Consider the following 17,255-nt stretch of genomic DNA (forward strand, 5'->3'; position numbering starts at 1 on the left):
CGGAGCGAAAAAATTTTTTATAATGAGCTATTCGATTGTTTACGTGGGCGTTTGATCTGAAAGACCCTGTAGATATATAACATATTACATAAAGGGTGTGTCACATCAAATTGCATCACGGAAAAAACGCTGTAGAAATTCGCCCAGTAGACCGATCCTTTTGAAAATTTTAGACAGTAAAATAAAAACTATTAAACAACTTTTGGCATTTTCTTTTTATTCATACTTCGAGCCCAAGCCCGTATGCTCGCACCTTCCTCTTTACCCCGTCCATAAGGTTCTGTACAACGTCAGGTTGTAGTTTTTTTTTTAACAGAAATCCATTTTCTCTTGAAGTCCGCCTCCGATTTGACAACTTTTGGGTTCTTCCGGAGGGCCTGCTTCATAATCGCCCAATGTTTCTCTATTGGGCGAAGCTCCGGCGCGTTGGGCGGGTTCATTTCCTTTGGCACGAAGGTGACCCCGTTGGCTTCGTACCACTCCAACACGTCCTTTGAATAGTGACACGAAGCGAGATCCGGCCAGAAGATGGTCGGGCCCTCGTGCTGCTTCAATAGTGGTAGTAAGCGCTTCTGTAGGCACTCCTTAAGGTAAACCTGCCCGTTTACCGTGCCGGTCATCACGAAGGCGGCGCTCCGCTTTCCGCAAGAGCAGATCGCTTGCCACACCATGTACTTTTTGGCAAACTTGGATAGTTTCTGCTTGCGAATCTCCTCCGGAACGCTGAATTTGTCCTCTGTGGAGAAGAACAACAGGCCCGGCAGCTGACGAAAGTCCGCTTTGACGTAGGTTTCGTCGTCCATTACCAGGCAATGCGGCTTCGTCAGCATTTCGGTGTACAGCTCCCGGGCTCGCGTCTTCCCCACCATGTTTTGCCTTTCGTCGCGGTTAGGAGCCTTCTGAACCTTGTATGTACGCAGGCCCTCCCGCTGCTTAGTCCGCTGGACGAATGAACTTGACAAATTCAGCTTATTGGCGACATCCCAGACCGAACTTCTCGGATCACGTCTAAACTGTTTAACTACGCGCTTGTGATCTTTTTCACTGACCGAGCATCCATTTTTGCCGTTCTTCACCTTCCGGTCGATGGTTAGGTTCTCGAAGTATCGTTTTAGTACTCTGCTGGACGATTCCCAGCATCTTACCGATGTCCCGATGTGACAACTCCGGATTCTCGAAATGAGTGCACAGGATTAATTCACGACGCTCTTTTTCGTTCGACGACATTTTTCCAAATTTACGAAAAATTGACAGTGAAGCATGGCCAACGTGATCTATACACACTTATCTGATTATAAGCGAAAGCTGAAGATATAATTCCTAAAAATTTAATTTCTACAGCGTTTTTTCCGTGATGCAATTTGATGTGACACACCCTTTATTAGGTATAGAAAAGTTTGTTTCAGTCATATTTTGTAAAACCTCCGAAAGCCAACCATATATATTTTTATTTTCTTATTTTGTAACTGTCAGTCCCAGTCAGTCAGCGCTTTCTTCCCAAAAAGCTCAACTATATTCAAACACCGAAACATTGCAACAATATTCGATTGGCATCCACCTCCAAATCCATGATGTGCTTTGTGGTGCAAAAATCAAATCCAGCTACTCGAAAGATTTGGGCTGCAGAAGGAACTCTGGCGTATCATACAGTGATGCATCATAACAGCTTCAGATTCAGGGACTATACTCCAGCACTATTGCGCATTATGTTTAATGACTCGGAAACCGACAAAAAATTCTCATGTGCTCGTACGAAGACAGAAGCCATTATTTCTGGAATATTTTCACCGCACTCAATTGACATTTACCTTGAGAGATCTTCCCGGTTTTGCACGATTGGGCTTGCACGATTGCTGTAATTATTGAAAATGTGATTAAAAAGCACAGTTTGCAAGTAAAATTGGTAGCTTTTAGCGGAGACAACACAAACACTACACCCAAACTAGCGTTGGCAGAAAACATTTCATCTTTGGCACAAATGATGTCATTTAGTAAGCTGGAAAGTCAAATGCGCAAATAATGAGCTGTTTTAAAAGCTTAAAAATGGTTTGTATGGATGCGTGCAGACATCTCTTTCTGTTTTCTCTTCTGATTTCATTTTGGATTGTGCCGAGTTTCGAGTGAGCAGTCATCGAGTACGGTCGTGTTCGTCGTGGCTCCGCGATAATTGATTTATGTTGGAATAACTTGTGTGCTTCCACGCTTGTTTCTCTTTTTTGATTTGTTTGGCGAGAGGAGTTATTTGGTATTGTGCTGGTAAAAAAAGTATTATAAGTAAAGTGAGACGAGATATTTTGAAAATGTTTAGGTTACATTATTCTGCATTACGATTCCCAAGCCGATTTTCCTTCTATCGGTAAAAACGGATCGGGTCTGCAATTCGTTTGTGCGTAGTAGTTTACTTTCTCTCTCTGGAGTACTGCGATGAGTACGTGTATGTGAGACATAATTTCGAGCATCATTCGTACGATTCGTCTTTATTGTTCTTATTTTTCACTTTTTATCGTCTTATGTTTGTCTTGCACTTTTGCGAAAGGCGAGAGTCATGGTGTGAAATTGTTCTCTCCGCTCAAATATTAGCGTTCTTGTCTGGGCACAACACGTCTCTTTGAGAGGCCATGGAAAGACGTCTAGGGTAGGGCAGGTTCATAGCCACATATTGCTTTTCATTGCAATTGAAGGTCACACGCTGTTAAATGCGGTGACGTTCCTTATTGTGTGTATGTGTAGAGAGGGTGTTTGTTTGGTTGAGCTAAGTGGAGCTGTTCTTCTCAAGTTCTCTCATCTCTTCTCAAGCAAGGTTCTCTTCTCTCTCACACATACATCATACTGGTTTCATTTGGTTTGCATTGGCAGCCATACCGCTGCAATTATGTGTATCCGTTTATTTCTTGCAATTGCATACGATTCGGCTGCATTTTCGTACAGAGGTGCATCGAATCTTTGAGCGTCACTTCGCGGTGGGGACGAGATGATTTGTATGCAAGGTTAAATAAACTTCGTCTTGTTTTCGACGTTGAATGGCGTTCATGGACAGGCCCAGGGTTTCATTATGTTAGAGATATTGAATTCTATAATTTCATAATTTGAATCAGAAGACTCTAATTTCAGTTTTCATTTGGAGTGAGTTAGTTTGTTGAAAGCATTTATATATTTATAATACGTTTTTTGGTTCCTGGTTTATCAATTCCAGACACTAGATTGAATTTAGAAACTCACATTAGAGGTTTTTCATCCGTTTAGTTATCTCGGTTACCTTCTCAGGTTTCCGAAATATGACTCCCCGCCATCGTCATTAGAGTTCGATACAAAGTACGCCCGTCCTATTGCACTATGGGGGATTTCCATACAAGCAGGCGGACAAAAATATTTTCATCATTTTATCGACACTATTGGCATTTTTCTACTTGGTATGCTACGAGCCAAGTTGATTAAAATCATGTGTTAACATATTACGGTCAAATTTCGATCGAGGTATGTCTTTTTTTAATAAAACCAGAGGAAATAATTCTAGGATTTGTTCGGAATTCAGCCCCTCCCCTTTCTTTGGCTGCCCTCTAATTTTTAATATGCTTCTGGCCACCTGTAATGTGCAAGGAACATGTATGCCAACTTTGGTGAATATTGATCAAGCTTTCTTAGAGATATGGTGTATTATATATATAAATATATATATATATATATATATATATATATATATATATATATATATATATATATATATATATATATATATATATATATATATATATACAAAAACGATTTTAAGAAAAAAAAAAGTTTTCTTTTAAATGCTACAATTTTGCTCAAAATTGTGAAGATTGGTCACCAGTCTAATAAATTAGATTCGTATTTTTTTTATTGTCCATTAGGGTGCCTAGTTTTGAAATAGGGTAACCAGAAAAAAAACTTTTTATGATTTTTTTAATTTTCAAACATTTATAGCTGCAATTAAAAATTTGAAGGATTTTCAACCATGTAATAAATATACAATTTGATTTTTCGAAGAATAAATAGTTTGAAGGAATAAAATAGAACACCAAGGTTTTTATTTTTATTGTAAAAAAATTGTAAAAATTATTTCAATATAACATATTAACATATCGTACAATAGTCATTATAAATACTTTCTTATTCCGTTTCGTTTTCATCTTCTTCACTTTCATCCTCTTCAGAATCTTCATCAATTACATCTTCTACAAAATTTTCTTCAATTTCATCCACAGCTTCCATAAGTTCTTCAACTACATTGCAGCTATTGATATCCTCTATTGAACAACTTTCAGAATCTTCAAATATTAAAAAACCTTTAACAATATCTGGATAAGCTAGAGATATTTTTTTGTGTTTTTTTTTGCCATCCAAATTGAACTGATGAATGGGTCCGATTCATTCATGGCACGAATGAAAACATCATGTAAATTATCTACTCTCGATCGTTTCATGATGCAGCATGATGAGTTCGATATTTTTTTAATTGTTTATGCTGACTTTCTGCTGCCTCTTCTGCTATAGTACCAAGAGGTGCTGAAGAATGCATAACTATTTCTCCAGCATGAGCAAGAACTTTATGTATAGTAGCGGGAATCTTATACCAACTATATAATTGATCTTAATATCGTCCTCACTATCTTGTCACGAAGCCTTTCTTTTTTTTCCACGTCAATTTTATAACTTTCGCACAAGGCTTCAAATACTTTTGCTACATTTTCTTTTGTCGTTAGTTTTGAATCAAACAATGAAACAACTTTTCGATTGTCCATCCTTTCACTTGCTCTTAACAATTGGTAATGCCTACTGTATTAAGACTCATCAATATAAGTATGAGTGTAGGTACAAGTGAGTTACTGTTGGTTGGTAGCTTCTACCGGAATCTTCCGGAATATAGGTACTAAAACGTTACATAGAAATTCAAAGCGGTTACGATGACGTTGAATATCAAGCAGATAGGTAGGTGGAATCTAATTTATGTGTGTATAGAATTTTCAAAACGCTCCAAATCTCGTCGTTGCAGGTTGTTGCATGAAAACTCTTCAGCACTTGTTAGTATACACCTTAAACTAGAAAATAACCAATAACTCGACTCCGGAACTCCATGGAGCAAAAAGATACCGACCAACTAACTTATCACTTTTTAACTGATGAACATATTTTTGATTTCGCATAATTCCTATAAAACCAAAAATTTTCAAAACGCTTCAAATCTCTTCGTTGCAGGTCGTTGCATGTAAACTCTTCAGAACTTGTTAGTATGCACCTTAAACTAGAAAATAATCAAGGACCTGACCCGGGGGCTCCTGGGAGTAAAAAGATGCCGATCAACAAAGTTAAAATTATGATTTTTTTTCTTATTTTCTTCATCTTTTTCTTCTTTATTTTCTAGTTTTCCCCAATAAAACTAGTTAACTACTTGTTTTTCGGAAAGCCCAATCAATAACGTTTTCAAGAATATAATGAACTTTAAATTTATTCTGTTATTTGTGACTAAAAAAAGGTTTTTTGTAATTCGCTTTTATTGGAAAAAAAATTGCATGTTTTTTTTTAATTTTCATGTTTATTTCTTAATATCTCAAGTATGGTACCTGCTAGAGTGCTGAAATTTTGAACTTTTCTTAGTTAAAGTGTCTTCTTTCGATAGCAAATATATAAAAACAGATTGGTGACAGTCACTTTTCCGATTTTTGTCCGCCTGAAATCCTATAGTGATATTGGTTCCATAGGAACCTCCCGGTTACCTTTTCAGGTTTCCCGAAAAGACTCTTCGCCGTCGCGATCGGTTTTAGATACGTACGTACGATTAAATTACAAAATATATAACCAGTCCAATCATATTAACAGGCTTACCTTTTTAGGATACCTAAAGATATCCTCTACCGCATGTTAAGACTTTTAAGATTTTCAGAATTTTGTTTCGTCGAGTGGTCGATAGTTCGCCTATACATAATCACATCACTTACCGCAGTGAATCCTGATTTTTCTTGACCATTTCCACTAACAACTATCCCTTCCATAATAAACGCTAGGGAACCACGATATAGAGGCGACCCTTCTGGCCTTCGGGCGGCGAATATCATACTAACATTCCTTCCCTTCCTCTGGTGACTGTAAGGACGTGACCGGCGTCGTTATTGACCATTTAAAGCTCGAATCACCGAAAATTGCACAACGAGAATGATTTGCTAGTCCCAAGCGTCATTCTGTGTGTTCTTTGTGCAATTTGGTTGGTTCAGGTCAATCACGGAGAGCAATTACGAATTGTACAGTCTACCCAAGCTCAAGCTCATTTCATTTGGGATTGTGCCAAAAAAAATTCCATACGACGTCAATGGGGATTGAACCAAGGCTGGCTGGAATGCAAAGCTATTTTACACGATCACGCTATCGACATGGCTAATGATGCTCCAGCAGTTGTTCCGCAAATACGTAATAATATTTGCGGAACAATGGATAATATTTGCGGAAAATGAAGTTGGGAAGGGTTTCCTAAGAGTAAAAACGGTGTAGCACGGTACTGATTTCGACTTTTGGAAGCCCCTCGTTTCGTTATTTTGAATTTCAGATCCAACACAATCTCTCCTGTGTGGATCTGGGATTCTCTCTTGTTTGGATGTTTGGCAACGCGAGTGCCGCTCCCGATTTTAGATTTGAGCAACTTGCCATAATGGGTGCTGGATGTGATTCGGCGGCTGTGTTTTAGCCAAGACACCCACATACCAATACACCCGAAAGACTCATGCTTTCCTTTATTTTACTTTTTTTCGTTTGGATATTTCCTCCAAACAGCAGAGTCTTTCGGCGGGGGTTTTCTTGTTCTTCCATTTCAACGTGGACCGTGGAAGAGGTCGGAGTGGTGTTATTTTCTTGAACCGCGAATTTCACAAAAGGTAGTTGGTGTTTTAATTATCGCGAGTTAGTTGTGCTCATTAGTGTTCTTTTTTTTTTTTTGTTCAAATTTTGTTAGCTGGATAGTCGATAGATTTAGGCAAAGTTGAAGTTGTACCCTCCCGTGCATCCGTTAAATACATCCGGAGGTAAGAATGGCATTGTGGTTTGGCTCATGTGGCGTAATTTTGAATGGTTCTTGTGTGTGCTTTTCGTGTAACCTCTTTAGGAAGCGCCGCTACTGACCCCACGGAGTCAACGTTGGAATTGACCAAAAATCCAGCCAAGGCTCAAACCTTTCCGCCTGGTTCGAAGACTGCGCTGCGCGAACAATACTGGCAGCCGCAACAGGCGTAAACCGGAAGTTAGGACCGCTCATCGCACGCCCAGCTAGGAGTAGAACCCGTCGACGTAGCGAATCACATAAATCCATGGTAGTGAGTACCTTTTTTCCTTATCCATTATTAACATGCGCATGTAGGATAAGTGATATTGAGCAAAACGCTATAAATAGCTACTAACCACGAAAGCCACACAATTCAAAGCCATACACACACAAATAATGCATGCAGTGGAGAGCTCACTCCATATGACTGTGTAATTTCAATCGCTATAAGCGAAGCCATTCATGAATAGCCTAACGGAGTAAATAGCAAGCGCGCCGTCTTCTCAACCTAGATGTGATGAGATCGAGACTTGGGAGGAAAATTAGAGTAGAGTAATGAAATTTGATTAATGTTCTTAGAGTAAATAAATTTTCTATGTTGATGGATGTTCTTTCCTGATTGACTAAATGTTCAATGTAGAAGAGAAGTGTTGATGAAGCTAATTGATTTAAGTGATTGAGAATGTTGTGAGAGATGTTTTGATATTTAATGTAGTGTAAAATAAACTTTTCCGTTCGATTTATATGTTAAGGTCTAAGAAACAAATGTGTATTTACTGGCTCGCGGTGGCCTAAACACCGACGAACCCGTTCACTCTTCTTTTTGTGTTAATTAGGTCACGAGTCAGGGTGGAGACTCCTTTTTTTGTTTACTTCCACTCTCACTCCTACGCTCCGAAGCGAGCTCTGAAGTTGAGGGGAAGATCATTATTAGTAGGTCCAGTGAGGAGACCTCAGCATAAGTGGTAGTCAGTGGGATCGACCCAGACTTCCTTGTGTCTGCATTACGTCTCGTGGACAAACGATATCGCGGGTTCTCCCGAGAGTGCAGGAAAAAAGTCGCGAAGCTAACCGGGTTGGTGAGGAGAAAAGGACAAACCCGCCCTCAGTGGGTGTCTCATTGCCGGGCAAGGAAAATAACACGGCGGTCGGTCTCCCTCACGGGAGTGGCGCTTAAGCCGACCGCTTATCTGCGCAAATTCCCCGGTAGCGACGGGCTCGCGCGCTCCCCCGGCGTCGCGGGTTACATATGGCGCCCAACGTGGTTTTTGGCACGACATTTGATGTCATTGGAAAATAATTTTGGGAAATTTATTTTGGAAAATTATATTGATTTTTCCAGTTTTTCGGGAAAATTTGTTTTCGGTGAAAATAATTATTTTTGTAGTATAGAAATTTAATATTTAATATCGGTGTAATATTGAATTATAAATTTTGTTTATTTTTTTTATTAAGATTTCTTTCAACGATTATACATTTTTTAAATTAGTTATAAAAGGGTCTTCAAGTGAATTATACAAACATCTCGCATCTAGTCTTCATGGCACATTCATCATTCCTCGCCATCTATATGAAACGATATCGGGCAATTTGTTTTTCTATTTGATCACTTCTAGGTTTTTTTTTCTTTCTTTAGAACATTGACATTTTTTCGGCATTTTTCAAGCACTGTATTTTTGACATCTTTTTGAAGATTTAAACAATCCGTCACCTATCAGCTGCATCATTTTTACCCTGAAAATAAATTGATTATCGGATATTAGTGGTATTATTTGAACGATTCAAGATGGAATTCCCTTGTACTGAGCATCTCAGCTTGGAGGAAATTGATTACGAACTACGTATTCGGAATCAACTCGATGAGAATATGGTTGGTCTAGACCTTTTAGGGAAGCAACGGCGTTTGAGAAAGCTTTTCAAATCGGATGCGAAGTCAGGACGCAAATACTCTTCGTCCAGCAATATCCGAGATGAACTCAATGTCCTCGAAAAAAATGTGGCGGCGATTGGAAGGGAAGTCAAACAGAAAGGGTTTGAGCCGTATCAGAAATCCAAGTTGATACATTACAGGTATAGAACAGAAAGATGTACGGTTATCGATGAAGGGGAACAGCTGCTGAAAGATGGAGTGTTGCGTTGTTTAAGTAAAATGATTAAAGAATATGATGCGAATAAAGTATCAGGTAAAGCGGAAAATGATAGTACGAATGTCAATGCGATGTTAGAGGTAGAGTGTCCGAGAGAGTCGGATTCGCGAAGAACTAAAATTGAAGTAAATAATGAAACAAAAATGCTACAAGAAATAGCTGAATTACGCGAAAAGGTCGCATATCTGGAGAGAACATTAGGAGATCTTATATCAAATCTGACGATGAAAGAGGCAACTAAGAAAAACAATGTTTCAAAACAGAATGATGAGGGAAACACATCCAACCAACTTTGTCAGGAAAGTGCAGAAAGCAGTCAGGAAGAGGATGAAATAGATCCATGTCAAAATAGATTATCAAAGGAAAAAAGAATTAGAGGAAATGTTGACGCAGATGATTCGGATTCTTCAATAAAATCCCAGTTTTCCAATATAAGTAAAGCTAGACAACGAAGAAGAAAACGACACTACTTCGAGGATAATAGAGATAACATAAGAGACAGAATAGAGAAATGGAAGTTAAGGTTCTCAGGCCATCCTAGAACATTGAGCGTTGAATGTTTTTTGTATCATTTGGAGAAAATTGCGTATAGAGAGGACGTGCCTGCTAAGGATATTCTGAAAAGAATTCATGTACTGTTGGATGGATCAGCGCTAGAATGGTTCTTCACGTACGTAGACGAGTTGAATGATTGGGATTCGTTTGAACGTCGGATTAGGAATCGTTTCGGTAACCCTAATTACGATCAAGCAATCCGTCAGAATATATTCGACCGAAAGCAGCGTCGAGATGAAACATTCGTTGCATTTGTGGAGGGAATTGAACAGCTCAATAAAATGCTGTCAAAACCACTTTCAAAGCGACGAAAATTCGAAATTATTTTCGATAATATGAGACAACATTATCGTTCAAGGATCTCTATTATTGATGTGAATGATCTGGACCATTTGATGGACCTGAATTATCGAATCGATGCAACTGATTCTGCCCTCCAAAAGGCATGGGAAAGTTCCACTCTAAAACCAATCCATTGCATTGAGACGATGGAAAGCAGAAATGAAGAAGCCAATTGGATAGTAGATAGAAGAAGAACGAGAAATTCTAGTACCACAAAGACCTGTTGGAATTGTCAACAACAGGGGCATTGTTGGAGGAACTGTAATGAACGGAAATTAATTTTCTGTTATGGTTGCGGAAATATGGGCAGAACGACACGAAGCTGTGAACGTTGTACTGTTCATAATAGAAATGAGAGAAATCTGGACAATAATGTGTTGACACAAGGCAGAAGACGTGATAGATAGGCATCCTTCTCTGTTCGCCTCTCCATAATCCTTCTTCCTATGTGTATATTCGTGTGTATATGTTTGGTGTTCAAGCTATGTACCTTTCATGAAGGAACTATTAACAAAAAACACACCTATGTGGAAAGTCCTACGTCGAATTCCATCGATTGAGGAATCGTTGATTCTTTGGAAGATTGCTTGAAGTCTGAGTTGAGAGCTCACAATGATCCGGGAAAAGTAGCAAAGTTCACGAAGAAAATGAACGAGTCGGAGCTATGACCTGTGCAAAGTAGCGGTCATGGTACCGTGAAGCGTAAAGCGAGCACTGATGATGACTTTCGAAATTATCAGTAGTGGACGTTTGTGAAGAAACGAAGAGTAGAGCGCCTCAGCACTAGAGAGCAGTCCGAAGAAGAAGAGACTTGATAAACCTCTCGATTGGTTGATTCCGTAGAATCAAGTTTTTTTGAAAGCTATGTAGCCGAAGTGACAAACGGGAATCCCAACGAAAACATCAAAAAGAGCCCGACCTTCGGAACCGAATCGAGTGACCAACGCGACTCGAATTGTAAATATTTGTATATATTAGTAATAGATTAATTCATTAGTTTTTTCCTATTTCCCTAGCCCTTATTTTCTAGTGGTAGTCTTAAATCTAGTCATATTAGTTGGTTAAATTATTAGGAAAGTTTTAGTCACTCACGTTTTTTCTTTGTTTATAGTCTATTTTGTTTTGCTTTTGTTTTTTTTCCCATAGTGTTATTTATTCCAGTAGTCCATTATTTTGTCCTTTTTTTCGAAGAAATTCCGATATGTTTATATTTTTCGTTACTTCAGTTCCTAGAATAAGATAAAAAAAATTAATATATATTTAAATCTTATTGTTTACTTGTAATAATTATCGTTGTGGTTCTTGTTATCATTGTCGTCGCTGTATACTCCAGCTCGTACTCTGATTCCCCTCCAGGTTTTTTCTAGAGTATCATCAGTGTCCCATCCTTTAAAATAGTCCAGTCCCGGAAACGATGTTGTCAGGTTCCATTTGGATCCTTTTCCCGTCCGTGGTTTCCTCGTATTTCACCTGCGTCCAGATCCAATGATTCCCATGTTTTGGTCTGTGTTTCCAACTATTGTTCTCAGCTGCTGCCATCCTTTCCCGGCTTCCATTTGTTTTCTTGATTGCTTCAATTCCGGTCCTGTTTTCTCCTGTTGTGTGTTCCCAAGAATGGTCCTGTCGTGTTCCAGAATCCTCTGTCCTCATAATCCTCGTCCTTCGTCGGTCGTTGTCTTGATCGGTTTCCCCAGCAACATGTCCATCCAATCGGTGATGCTGCTCCCCTTGTCGAACCTAATCTGGGGAAGAAAGAGAAGAAAAAAGCTTTACATCTAATAATTGGAACGACTTACCATTTACACTTTCCTTTTTCCGTCCATATCGTTCCACAAAGTTTTTTTTTCCCCCCTTATACACGGAATCGTCCGTGTAAGAATTAAAATAAAAATTAAATTACACTGCCCTGACAAACCTTCGCACCGGTTTGTTTACTTCTCAAACACTGTTTGGTTAGCAATAGCGTGAGTGTATTGGGAGAATGAGTGTACATCGCTTGTAAGCGAGGGGTGCGTGAATGTTGGATTGGTTGAATATTTAGTTTCGTTTTGTGATTTTGTTAGGAAAAAGGTCATCTCATCGTTGGTAGCATGCCAACGATTGAGAATGACGAACTTTAAGATCTTTCTTCGGATGGGAGCAGGAGATCTTTGGATTTTTCCAGAGTAGCTTCCATATCCGAAGAAATTTCGGGCAAATTTAAGATGGATATTGTTTCATTCCTTTTTACTTGGATAAAGTTCTGAGGTCGGAATGAACAATATTCATTGAGTTATTTTTTCGACGTAGGTCGATAGTACGTTCTTTTTACATCTCCAGAAATACTTCTATTAATGAGAAGTGGAGGATGTAAAGATTTTAGTTATAGTTTTGAGTAATTTCGAGTATATTTTTTCTTCATTTTGTGTAAATAGGATTGTCAACTACAACAACAGACAGATCAATTGATCTGATACTGGAAATAGAGGATGAGTCAATTCAGTTTGACGATGACCACATATGACCCCGAAAATGTTACTAAATAATTCTGCGAAGGGAGACTCTATTTTCGCCTTCGAAAATTTGATTGGTGCAGGCCAATCAAATTTTCGAAAATTAAGCAGGGAATGATGTAGCACGGTACTGATTTCGACTTTTGGAAGCCCCTCGTTTCGTTATTTTGAATTTCAGATCCAACACAATCTCTCCTGTGTGGATCTGGGATTCTCTCTTGTTTGGATGTTTGGCAACGCGAGTGCCGCTCCCGATTTTAGATTTGAGCAACTTGCCATAATGGGTGCTGGATGTGATTCGGCGGCTGTGTTTTAGCCAAGACACCCACATACCAATACACCCGAAAGACTCATGCTTTCCTTTATTTTACTTTTTTTCGTTTGGATATTTCCTCCAAACAGCAGAGTCTTTCGGCGGGGGTTTTCTTGTTCTTGGAACCTCAAAAATCCGGCAAGCGACTCGATTTGAACTGCGCTCGGGAGGTTAAAGGTGATCGCCCGAGAATATTTGAATATGAGACCGATGTAGGGGCAAGGGAATTTGACATGACTTGCGTGATTATTAACTTCGTTAATAATTACGCAGTTCCGGTCCTATTGATAAGTGCGCTGATCTGAGGACCAAAAATTATGTTTGTCCATTTCAACTTGGACCGTGGACCGAGGCAGGAGTGGTGATAGTATTTTTGAAGCCGCGAGAAAAGTTGAAGGTAGTTGGTGCTTTGGTATCACGTGTTAGTTATACTAAAATGTGTGTTTTTTTTTGTTAACTTTCGATAGCTTCTTTAGTGACTAGAAGTTAGTAAAACTAAATTGTACCCTCCCACGCATCGGCTCAATAAATTTTGGAGGTAAGAACGACATTGTGGCTTTGTATAATGTGGTGTAATTTTGAATGGCTTTCTGTGTGATTTTGTCTGTGAACGTCTTAGGAAGTGCCGCTTCTGACCCCACGGAGCAACGTTGAAACAGGCCGATCATCCAATCAAGGCTTATCATTCTCGCACACTGAGTGGAACGTGCTGCGCACCAAAACCTTCGCGGCCGCGGCAGCAAGCCGCACCGGAAACAACATCATACGCCCACTTATATTGGAGCAGAAGCCGCCGCCGCCTCGATCACGTAAAACCATGGTAGTGAGTACCCTTTCCTTATCCATATTTTAACATGCGCATGTAGGATAAGTGAGTTTGAAAGAAACGCTATATATAGCTACTAACCCAGAAAGCCACACTACAATAAAAGCCACAACACAATTGCATGCAGTGGAGAGCTCACTCCATACGATAGTTTAGCGTGATTCGAGCAATGCCGTACACACATGAGCGAATAGAGTAATTGACAAACGCGCCGTCTTCACAACCTCCGGGTTATGAGTTCGAGACTTGGGATGTAGAATTTAGTGTTTAGTCGGGAGGAATTCATTGTCGTTATGTTATGTAAATATATTTTCCTATGTTCACTTAATGTTTTCCTTGATTGAGTAGTGTAGTGAATGAATTGAATTAATGTTGAATTATTGATGTAGGCGTTGTGTATGAATAAATATGATTTCGTGATATTAGATGTTCAGTTGTAAGAAACGGTTGTGTATTTACCGGCACGCGGTGGCCTAAGCACCGACGACAAATCCGTTCCAATATTTTTGTTGTTGAGTTGGTCACGAGTCTGAGTGGAGACTCCTTTTTTTTTCCCCACTTCCACTCTCACTCCTACGCTCCGAAACGAGCTCCGAAGTTGAGGTGAAGAAGATTTTGAGTAGGTCCCGTGAGGAGATTCAAGCATAAGCAGTAGTCATTGGAAACGAGCCAGGCTCCCTTGTGTCTGCATTGCGTCCCGTGGACAAACGGTGTCGCGGGTCCTACCGAGAGCGCAGGTAAGAGTCGCGTACCTAACCGGGTTTGTGAGGGAAAAAGGACAAACCCGCCCTCAGTGGGTGTCTCATTGCCGGGCAAGGAAAGAACACGGCGGTCGGTCTCCCTCGCGGGAGTGGCGCTTAAGCCGACCGCTTATCTGCGCAAAATCCCCGGTCGCGACGAACCCGCTCGCCTCTCGGGCGTTGCGGGTTACAACGGAGCGCATGAAGGAGAACAATATCTATCTCGTTCTGGGCCGTGTATGTGGCAAAGTATGCGGAAAGCTTATTTGTCTTTTGTTTCGCTCGCTTGTATTACTCTTTTATTGCTGTACCATGCATATTATACAAATGTTTACCAGTATTTGAGATACATGACATTTTCTGTTATGTTATGTCTCATTTAATGTCATAAATCGGGATGACGAAACATGAACTAAAAATCAATTTTGAGTGTAGTTTTGGTGGCTATCCACCGTGGTCTGAATCAGATGGGGACCTTTGACATGGACTCACTGGTTTTGAAATTTTTTAACTATTTTTCGATTTATACCGTAAGGACGGCAAAGTTGAATGAATTTTGCGATTTTGCAGCCATCGAATATCGTAAGTTGTTGTATCACACTAAAACACGCTGGCTTAGTTTGTTGACGGCAGTAAATCGAATACTGCAGATGTACTCTACGTTGAAATAATATTTTCTGTGGCAAGATCAGCCACCTGAGCTTCTTAACAATTTTTCCGAATATGAATTAACTGAGTGTTACGTATTATTTACGCACTCTCTAATGTCGTTATTCAGTGAAAATATTAGATTTCTTGAGAAGGAGAACACCAAAATTTCTTGTGCCGAAAGGTACTACGAATAATTGATGAAGTACGTGATTCTATTGCTGAAAGAATCAGTGCTAAGTTTATACATCTGGCTATCAGAACGAAACTCGTTAAGCTTAGGATGGAAAGCAAAGAACGGAAATGTGCAGAATTCGAAGCAATGACTTTGAAAGTCTGTAAAACAACACAAAATTACTTGGAGATATAGACGGAACCTTTAGCTGAGTTCAGAGTATGAGCTACATCATATAGATTGACCCACAAAACTCAATATTCAATTGTTTACAAGTATTCCAGTGGCTGGACTTCCAAAATCCGACAATAAACTATGAAGACATTGAGAAAACTGTCATATACTTCAAAGAGAGAAACATTCAAATCGACGATAACCTCATATTTGATCAGACACAACACCCATTGCGAGCGATTATTGTCTTTGATTGTATCTCAGTGGAGCAACGAGAGAAATCGTCTAGCATTTCAAACCGTTAAACATCTAACAACTGTTAAGCTTAATTTGAAACAGTTTACGTGCGCTTATTTTATCAGTATCTTTTTTTTTTATATATATATATCTGTATTATAGTGACTTTCAACTCATTTGGCTGGTTCGTCACTTTTACTTCCATTTTTGGAAGAATGTCGGGAGTGAGAATTGAACTCGTGACCTTCAGCGTGAGAGGCATGGATGTTACCACTACGCCAGATCGCCTCCCATTATCAGTATCTATTAATGCCTAATAATTCACAGTTGCTCGAAAAAATCGGATCGACCGAGAAATATTTTAACTAAATAGACAGAATGACATTGTTGTTTTTATTTATTTATATTTCAAAAAATGACAAAGGTTTGGTCATAAACGTAGCTGAGACAAGTGTCTTAATTTTCAATTCCGACCAGATGGTATCCCTATCCATACCACCAACAAGAAGTGAGCAATTTTTTGTCAAAGAAATTTCCTCCGACTTGCTGATCACGCGTATTTTAAAGCTTGCCACTCAGAATGCATTCAAGGCGTGTTATTTGGCATAGAAATATCAACTAATTACTAATAAAAATGACGCAAGTAATACTACGTTGAGAAGGCGAAGTTCCTCTAGGAACGTTAGTGAAGAAGAATAATGATATGCACGGTGCATTCTGTCAAATATATACCTGGAATTTGTAATTATAAATCTTCCTGCTGAACATTTATCATTTTTTTTTTTAAGTTGGTTCAACTGTAACTAGCCCTAATGTCAATTTTGAGCACGATATGTCATTTAGTTTGCTCAAAACGTAATTAAGAACAAGTTAACTTTTTTTGATTGACGATTTTTGATATGGATAATTCTATTGGTCAAAGATATCGTATGAAATTTTCTGTTGTAAACAAAATTTCTTGTGCCGAAAATGTTACAGTCAACTATGTCGAAAACACGGGTGTATGAATAGTATACGGCATTCAAAGACGGCCGAGAAGAGATGAACGATTTGCTACGATGAACGAGTTGATCCACCTCTTTAATTGATGAAACATCGACAAAATAGAAGGAATGGTGCTCGGAAATTGTTATTTAGGTTTAAGAAAGCTAGTCCGTTAATTAAATATCTCTCACGAACCATTCGTCATATTTTAGTTAATGTTTTGGGCATGAGAAAAGTCGCAGCACGACTAGTGCCAAAAAAAACTTCAAAAATGTTATCCCAATCAAGTGGTTTAAGACATGCTTGAACAGATCCCACGTTATCCATCGCATAATTACTGGCGATTAGACATGGGCGTTCGAGTATATCATGCGAAAGAGTCAATAATAATCAGCATGGACCGCTGCAAAGGGGTCGAAATCATCACAATCATCAACAAGTATGCTGGGTGATTCTTTAAGCTTTCTTACTTTAAACTTTATATTTCATCCGTCTCTAGCCGTGAGAAAGGCCCTTTTGTAGAATTTCACCTAAACTTCACGCATGCCTTGAGAAGGGTAGTTTTTGCTCTCGC

This window comes from Toxorhynchites rutilus, chromosome 3 (assembly GCF_029784135.1).
Source record: "Toxorhynchites rutilus septentrionalis strain SRP chromosome 3, ASM2978413v1, whole genome shotgun sequence".
NCBI classification, from domain to species: Eukaryota; Metazoa; Arthropoda; class Insecta; order Diptera; family Culicidae; genus Toxorhynchites; species Toxorhynchites rutilus.